Consider the following 9012-nt stretch of genomic DNA (forward strand, 5'->3'; position numbering starts at 1 on the left):
CCTCTGTAGTAACTGAAGTCATGTATCAGGAGCCACCAAAAATTGCCCTAGTCGTAGTCTTGCAATCTTCCATTTACACCTACTTCAGTGCTAGATTCAAAAGTCAGTTTGCCTAAAAAATCTTATGCCTCAGTGAGCTGCCAGGAAAAAACATACTGCAATTTCAGATTCATTTCAGCCAAGACACCATTTAAATAATTCATTAGAACAATTAATGCTCATTGCAAAACAGTTCTTCAAATAGATCTCCATTTACCTTGCTCATTTATTTATTAATTCCCCACCTTTATTAATGCATCACATTCAAGATGCATGTCAAAATTTCCAGGAGCCCCCACCCAGCCACCCACCCACTTTCCCACTGACTCATTGCCTAACGAGAGGCTGCTCATTGAAACTCCCCCAGCCTGATCATCTGTAAAACAGTGTTAATGGGATCTGCTCCCACCCCAGGCAGCTGCAAGAACTGAGTTATGGTTTGCAGAATGCTTTGTGATTCACACATAATAGGCTCTACAAGGAGGCAGGCTGTCATTGAGCCTTACAAGCAGTTTTTATCCCAGTTATTTTAAAGCAAGGAGAGATGACTATCCTAAGCTTCCAAAAGGTACTAAAGTAGCGTGATGTTCTGGAGAATTTCCAAAACTCAACGTGGGCGATTGCTGACTCAAGTTTGCTTCTTGAGGAATGGGAAATGTCATTCACAGCTAAGTGCAGGGAGGGGCCAAACAGGGAGAGACATAAAGGAAATTCTTGGCTCTGGGATCTGGGAATAAGAGAGTTTGCCACTTTCAAATGACCCACTGGGATCTGGCCCAATAGAATTACAGACGAAAAATCCTCCTGGTCTTCAGCCACCTGCCCAAATTTAACGTTGATTTTACACTTCCTAAAGTTGCAGCAATGATCTTCATGTCTTAGGGGTAAGTAAATTAAGAGTTAATCCTATTAGGTTTGTTCTTATGTTAGAGGGTATTAAAACTGAAAAACTAAATTCTAAATTGTACAAAGTGATGATGAAGTATCTATGCTGTACTTTTAATTTCCTACAAACATCTTAGAAGACTCTAGAGAAAGACATTATTCATAGCTCATAAAGTTACAATGTTTGACACCAACTATTAATTTTATTTAGCTGCATTGGACTTATTTTCACCTTTAAATTATAACTACACAGGGAAGAGTAAATTTTTTCCTGTTATCATTTGGTGGATTTCCATATTAAAAAGCCTTCTGGGCACTCTTGGCACTGAAAATATCATAATAATAATTTAAATGATTAACATTCACCCCCTTCCAATTAAGAGAGTGCCTTAACTGCAATGATCCAGCAGTGAATGTCAATGTCTTGGCTATAATAGGCATACTGGGACTACAAGTTAGCAACAAGGAAAGAATGAAAAAAAATTTTTTATAACCACGGAAATTATTAAAAAAACTTTTAAATCAAGGAAGGGTAACCAGCACACTCAGGAGAACAACAGAACTACTGGAAAAATGCTGCAAATTCAAGCTTCTCAAAAGTCTTACCAGATTTCCATTACAGAAAACCCAATTATTGAGGTAATTTATGTAATTTAGATTAAGCAAGCAAAACACATTTATTATGTCAGTTTCCTGTGAAGATTACACATGAAAACTAGGCTCTAGGACTTAACCAGCTATGTGACCATGAGCATTCACCTCCCTAAGCCTCTATCCTTATCTGTAAATGGAAATGATGATAGGACCGGCCATATAGAGTCTGTGTAAGGGGACCCTTAGATACTCACTAAATAATTATTCCCCATTCCTCTTTCTCTTTTATTTAAGTCAAGGCTTTGTAGGGATCTGATTTTTCCCAAATAAAAATTTACAATTTATTTAAAATTATAGTCGATTCTTAACCACATATAACTTTTTACCTATATTTAAATAGCATGCAATTAATGAAATACAGAGCCCAAATGACTTGGAATTCTTACCAGTTACAGTTCTACACTTGTAGATCATGAGTGGGACTCAAGATTCCAACACAAACCCCTCAGACTCCCTACTAGCTATAATTAAAGTGCTTTGGGACTATGATAGTCTTCATAGCTGTAGCCAAGAACAGCTCACCAGGTTGTCACTGGTCACCACGTGACGGGGTAAAGGTGGTCCTTCTAAACTTGAGAATGTAAAGCTCTGAAAGAGGATTTCTGAAGTGGTAAAAAAAAGTAATTCTTGACTTGGGGATTTTCAAACTCATCCATGCTAATTCCAATGACAGTGAAAAACAAACAAATGTCCCTAAGAAATATTGGTAGAGACCTTAAAGAAATGTCTTGTTTGCAAAACTGCTTTGATAGGCTCATGGCATTAGAGATGACTATTGTCAGCAGATGCCAACGGCAACAGAATGTGGAACTGCTCTGCCACCTGCACCAGAGAAACTGCTGGGGAGGGAAGGGGAAGGTGTAGAGAGAAAGGAGAGAGAAGCCACAGAGAGCACAGGTGGGAGAGACAGCAATGAGCCAATCCAGTACTGCAAGGCTGAGGCGTCTCCCTGAACAATACCACAAAAATTCCTCCAAAGGCGGTGGTGTGAAGTGAGTATCTGTTTTCCCATTTGAAATTGTCAAATGTTGCTATATAAAGCCCTCTACTCACTTCCTCCCTCTGATACCTGTCAATGCTTCATACCTTGTGTGTGTGTGTGTGTATCTGTGTGCGTGTTTCACATCTGGCCAACTCAATGTTGACAAAATCAGCATGCATTGGATAATTCCCAAAACAATTCCTGGAAATAGGGACCCAGATTCAGGGGTGACAGGCGAATATAAGTCCTAGGAATACATTTAGACCTTGTATCTTTGGACTTCCACAAGGTCAAAGTGGAGTGATCATAGCTTGATACCAAGCAGCTGTTTGAATTTCTAATGCTTTAATTACTGAAGAAGCCGAGTTATTTGTTTATTGGTACAGTTCATTAGCTTTTGGTGAATTGTCTGCTTGCATCTGTGCCCAATTTTCTATTAAGGCATTCATTTTTTAGTTTATAATAGCCCTTTACATATTCAGCATATAAGCTCTTTGACAGAGGTTTGTGATTTTTTTTTCCTCTTTGGCTCTCATATTTAATTTGGATTATTGTATTGTCGATATTCATTTATGAACTATTTTTTCTAGTTTCTACCTTTATTCTTATGTTTAAACAGACCTTCCACACTCCAAAATGTTCATCCATATTTCCTACTAGTTTTGTAATAAATCTTGAACATGTAACTCTATCATCTTTCTAGAATTTAACTTGCTATAAGTTCATGTTGAGACTATGTTTATAAGTGAGATTGGGTTTTGGCTTTCTGTTTTGTAGTTTCATAACCAAGTTTGGGTAACACTAGTTTGTAAAATAATGTCAGCCCTTTGTGTGCCATGACACAGGTCATTCATTGGTCACAACACTGATCTGTGTTCTTACTTGTCCTTAACAGAGTGAGAGGGCCTACCAGCTCAGTATTCTGGTCCCAAAGCATTTTCAGGAAGTAATTTTTGACAAACATTTTCAATATTTAGCTCAATCATTTGTTCATATGCTGAGATTTTATTTTTCCCTCTTATTGAAACCCTTTTTATAATTTATATTCCCTCCTAGTCCTCCATTTTTTTAGATTTTAAAATTATTTAGGGTAGAGCTGTAAATAACATTTGCTTATAATTTTTAATTTTTTAATATCTGTCATTCCCTTTTTTATCTAGGCATCAATTATTTTCTTTGTGTTTTCTAACTTCATTAATTTTTTCATAATTTCTCCATTCTCCTTTAAAGTTCCAATTTGTTATTTTTTATCTAATTCTTTAGCTGTGTACTATCTTTTATTCTTATCCTTTTTTATAGAAAAATAGCTCAATATATATCTAATAAATCATCTGCATTTATTATATTATTCAGATATGTCTTTGGCATTTATTTATTTCCTATTTTATCTGTCAAATACTGAAAAAGTCATATTAAATTCTGTCAGTTCTATTGTATTTTTAAGTTGTTCTTGAACTTCTAACACTTTGCTTTTTAAATATATGCTTTTTTTTAGTTTGGAGCATAAAAATGTACTGCACTTTTTAAAAATATCATGGACCTTCTTTGTCCTATTTAATGATTACATGGAGTCAAACGTTCAGAAATAACAGAAGTAAAACCAATGAATCACCAAAGCAATAATTAGCAAACTTTTATTGTGCACACACCAAAAAGTTTTCAAACCAGGAGCACTCAAACCAAAACACAGAGTGAGGCTCAGGGGTATATTGTTATCAAGCAGCTTCTATAGTAAGTTTACATTCTTCACAGGGATTGGTTACAATATTAGAATTTTCTTAATAATAGGCATTTGGTTAATGGTTACGTCATGTCAACCTTGGGAAACAGTTCAAGTTTTGCTTTTGATTTCCGGAAGCGTAGCAAGAAATGCCCCAGGTCAAGTTAGTCTTGCAAAGTAAGCTAAATTAAACTTCATTTGTATGACTAAACTGGTTTTGTCTGCCCAGGGAATTTGCAAAGCTGGTCTCCACTTGTTTTTTATTTTAACAATGATGTCTCCTAGTTGTTTAATGTTACTGCTGTAACTCCAGTTGTTTTGTTTGTTTTTTGTTTATGTAGATTTTCCTACCCTTTCACCTTTAACCTTTCAGAATTGTTTCATTTTCTGATTATCCATGGTAAGAAGCTCTCACTCAGATATTGCTTTGGCCCAGTCCTAAGTCAAAACCTTTTAATAAAGGATACCATAGTCACAGTTATTCCATGTAATTTGCATTTACTTTTATCCCATTTTAAGGCTCCTATTTTAAGCTTCCTTGCTGTTTTCTTTTTACCATTATTTTGAGGTATAAATTATGTTCAATTTATTTTTTCAACCATGCATCTTGTTTTCAATTCTGTATGTCATCACCTTGTAAAATATTTAAAGACATGCCTCTATACAAGCTAAGAACTGCAAATAACTCAAAAGTTCATCAATAGTAGAAAATATTAGTAAAGTGTATAAATGACAATAAACTTGTATAAAGTAATAAAAGCAAATAAACTAAACTGTATCAACAAACCTGAATGATACAAACTGTTGAACCATAAAAGCAAAACAGAAAATAATGTATATATTCTATATTAAGTTTAAAAGCAGGCAAAGGCAAACCATATTGTTATCCAAAGGCAACAGAAGTTAGGACCGGGGGCAATTAGTGGGGAAGGATGGAACTGTGATCAGAGAGGAACAAAGAAGGTTTCTGGGAAGCTGGGATAAGGCTCTTTCTTCACTTCAGTGGTAGCTATACTGCTGTCACTTAGTAATTACGCACGAATTTCTACACATCCATTGTGTGCACCATTCTAATAGAATGTTTTATCTCACAATGAAAAAAAGTCACACGTAACTATATTTTTTTAATTATGTCAGAAAAGGCATATCTATTTATTCTCTTCCATGTAACTTAAAAACATTTCTATTTCTACCTGTACCCTACCTTGACCTCCTATGTTCTGTTTTTTGTTAGTATGACTTTTTTTTTATTTTTTATCGCCTTTCAATACTATTTATGACCTATTCAATTGATTTTATACTATAATCAGAATAATCCTTTAGATTCCATTTTATTTCAGATTTTTTCAATATTTACTATTAGTTATTTTTTTAATAAAACAGCCCCATTCTAAATTTGGATTTTGCTTTCTTTTTTATCATTTTAAAAAATCTCTCATGGAGAGGAGAGTATGCCTCAGTGGTAGAGTGTGTGCTTAGCATGCACGAGGTCCTGTGTTCAATCCCCAGTACCTCTGTTAAAAATAAATAAACAAATAAAAATAAACCTAATTACCTCCCCAACCCCAGAAAATTAAAATAAAATAAATTTCTTTAAATCTCTCATGGCTTAAAATGAGTATATTATTAGTAGAATACTTTTTTAGACAATATCTGAACATGCACTTCAATTGCATTCTTATGTAAATGAATAATCAGGTAAAAAATTCTAAGGAATATTTCTTCCTCAAAAGTCTGAAAGTCTAGACCCATTTATTCTTGCAGTCAGTATTTCAGAGGAAGACTCAGAATGTAAGGTCATTCAAGACACCACCATCCTTCTGTTACATCCCCAGGATACATGGACCATGTATATCATCCTCTTTCTCATCAATTTCATCCTTTTATCCTCGTCATCTGAATTCTGGAAAAGCTTCTCAAATTTGTCTTCCACATTAGGATTCCTTGCATCATAGAAAAAGCTTTTTGATTTTAATCCTTCTAATGCAAATTTTAGTCATTCTCATGCAGATTTTAAATGGGCTATTACTTTTTAGTTCCCATTCTTCTTTCCCTACCTCATCCAACTCAGGTTGAATTTCTATGCTCTCTGTCTCCTAGCTAGCTCCTCGTTTACCTCTGTCTCTTATTTTATTATCTCATGCTTCAGCTCCATATTTTCCAGAGTTTCACTGAAAGCACAAAGAGCCTATTCGAAATTTGTTCTCTTTCCTATGGTTATTATTATTATTAGAAATAAGACTTCTGCATCATCTTCCTTTCAGGACACAGACTATTTGCTTTGTCCCACACTGAGCTGTTCCTGCTGTGGTACATCCATATTTAATGAGGTTGGCTTATACCCTTAGGTTCCCCCTCACTGACTTTTACATTTCTCTTAAAATTTTCTTTGTAGACCTTAAGCAGCAAGGTTGCATGTGTAGCTGGCTGTCCCAGAGATGGAGGAATTGGAGAAAGAATTCTTTCTGGTGACCCACTCTACTAAAGATCGGCTTTTGGTTTTTTCTTCTCTTCAGTTCACTTGTAATGCCAGGTTCATGGAAAATCTTATCCAATCTGCTTCCCCAGGCTTGCTGCTGATTTACCACATCAGACAGAAAACTAAGCATGTCTCGAAGAAATCTCACCTCACTGCCAGCTTTCTTCTTGATGTGAATCCTACGTGAACTTTAAGGTCTCCTAATACAGTGCTTCCATCTGCTCTGGATTCACATCCAGGAACAGGCATCGGGTAGTCACCCTGGGCTTTCTCTGAGGTCCACCATGGCCTGCAGGGCCCGCCCTCCAGACTAGCCACCAGTGGAGCATCTCTGAAAGCATCAGTCAACTCTGTGTCCTCCTTGACTTGCTTCATTTTGAAAAAATCTGCATTAAATGTAAAAGAAATTATTCACTGTTCCCAGTTTTTTTTTAGCAACTCCTTTCCATAATTTGCAAATAGTGATGTCTGCTTCCTGTTATTTTGTATTTTCTTCCGTTATTTCTAAGATGATTTGAGATAGAAGTGGTGTCTTGTGCAAATTACCACAGCCCTTATTACTGACGCGAAGGTCATAATATGAATACTGTCAAACTAACCAATGAGCTAGAAATCCCAAAATTTTCCAAGTGGATCAGCCTTGAGAAAAGCAAAGAGAGGGGTAAAGAGAACAGAACGCCTTTAAGAATTGTACTCTTAGTGAGTCTCAAATATCACATCTGTCATTTGGGCAAGCCGTCTTATTCAGTCTGCTTTTAGCTCAATTTTTCAGGTGAGTCACCTCAAAACCATGCTGCAAAATGGCCCAGTTGCAGCAGGGAGCAATGAAGCTTCCCAGAATCTTGTGAAATAACGTGATTTGTGAGCAGAACCTCCCAAACAATATTTCTCAGGGTTATTTAAAGCTTTTGCTTTTCCTTTCTCCCTAATAATGTTAACTCAGATGAGTACATGGAGCTTCATAATGCTAATCTATAAAAAAAGAAAATATATTATTATTATTATTATTAAATAAGAATCCACTTATAGAAACAACATTTGCATTGTGTTCCATATTACACTGTCGAAGCATCAAGGTGGAATTAAACATTGTTCTTAAAGTCAGAAATCTTTGTCTTTTTTTTAATTGAATGAAAGATTCTTTAAATTGCTTTACAATTTTCAGAAATTTCACACACATGATTTCATATAATCCCATAATAACCCTTCTTTTCCCCATCCCTATATTGCTCCTCCTTCCTTCCCTCTCCCCACTGATAATCACTTGTTTGTTCTTTATATCTGTGAGTCTGGATTTTTGTTTGTTTGTTTGTTTGTTTGTTTTATTCACTAGTTTGTTGTATTTTTTAGATTCTACATATAAGTGATATCATAGTGTCTGTCTTTCTCTGTCTGACTTAAAGTCAGAAATCTTAGAATGTATATAATCTGAGGTTCCCCCATAACTCACTGAACAAGATGAAATAATTATTTAGCAACTAGAATGATAGACACTTCTTAAGGTGAGAAGTTTTTCCTGGTGGTTTTCTCTTTCCATTAAGTGAGGACGTATCTGACCAGTCATCAAAGGGTAGAGCACATGGAACACAAAAGAGGAACAGCCACATTCAACCTCTCCATGCCCCTCGGCTGACGAAGGAGTCTACGTCAGAGTCTGTGTGGAGGAAATTGCTGTCCCCAAGCTATAGCTTTGGTCACGAGTCCCTCGTCACCTGACTCTACACCTGTTGCCCCCTGAATCCAGGACTCAGCTGCAGGTGAGAAGGGGCTAAATAAGCCCCTCCGCCTTACATCCCTGTATTTCCAAGTGATCAAGTTTCAAATGTGTTGAAATTCCCTACTCACCAACTCTGACCATCAATTAAGTAAAATGAATGACTTTGGGAAGTGTTTCATCACCAATTCAGCCAAAAACATAGATGTTAACAGTACCACCTTCAGTTATCTATAATCATGGTATATAAACATTTATAAACATTTATTTCATAAACATTTATTTCACCTACAAGCCTGTGTTGTTGATTCAGGTTGGATTCAACTGAGCAGTTTTGGCCTCAGCTAGGCTTACTCTCAAGTTTGGGAGCAGCTGGTTGTTGGCTGATCTAGGATGGCTGGGGTGCCTGGCACAACTCAGCTCTGCTCTATGTGTCTTTTCTTTCAGCAGGCCAGCCAGACATCTTCTCATAACTATCACAGAGGAGCAAGAGAATAAGCAAAAACAGCACAAACTTGGCCTCTGCTTTGGGGGGTCGC

At 36.2% G+C, this 9012-nt stretch overlaps 1 long non-coding RNA gene across 1 annotated transcript; it reads left to right on the top strand.

Moving 5' to 3' along the window:
• Nucleotides 1-729: 729 nt before the first annotated feature.
• Nucleotides 730-7863, top strand: LOC106729992. Its single transcript, XR_004325334.1, has 3 exons — nucleotides 730-923; nucleotides 2331-2570; nucleotides 6676-7863. It is a non-coding gene; the product is annotated as an uncharacterized LOC106729992 (long non-coding RNA).
• The last annotated feature ends 1149 nt before the right edge of the window (nucleotides 7864-9012 follow it).

Source organism: Camelus ferus, chromosome 1, assembly GCF_009834535.1.
Source record: "Camelus ferus isolate YT-003-E chromosome 1, BCGSAC_Cfer_1.0, whole genome shotgun sequence".
NCBI lineage: Eukaryota > Metazoa > Chordata > Mammalia > Artiodactyla > Camelidae > Camelus > Camelus ferus.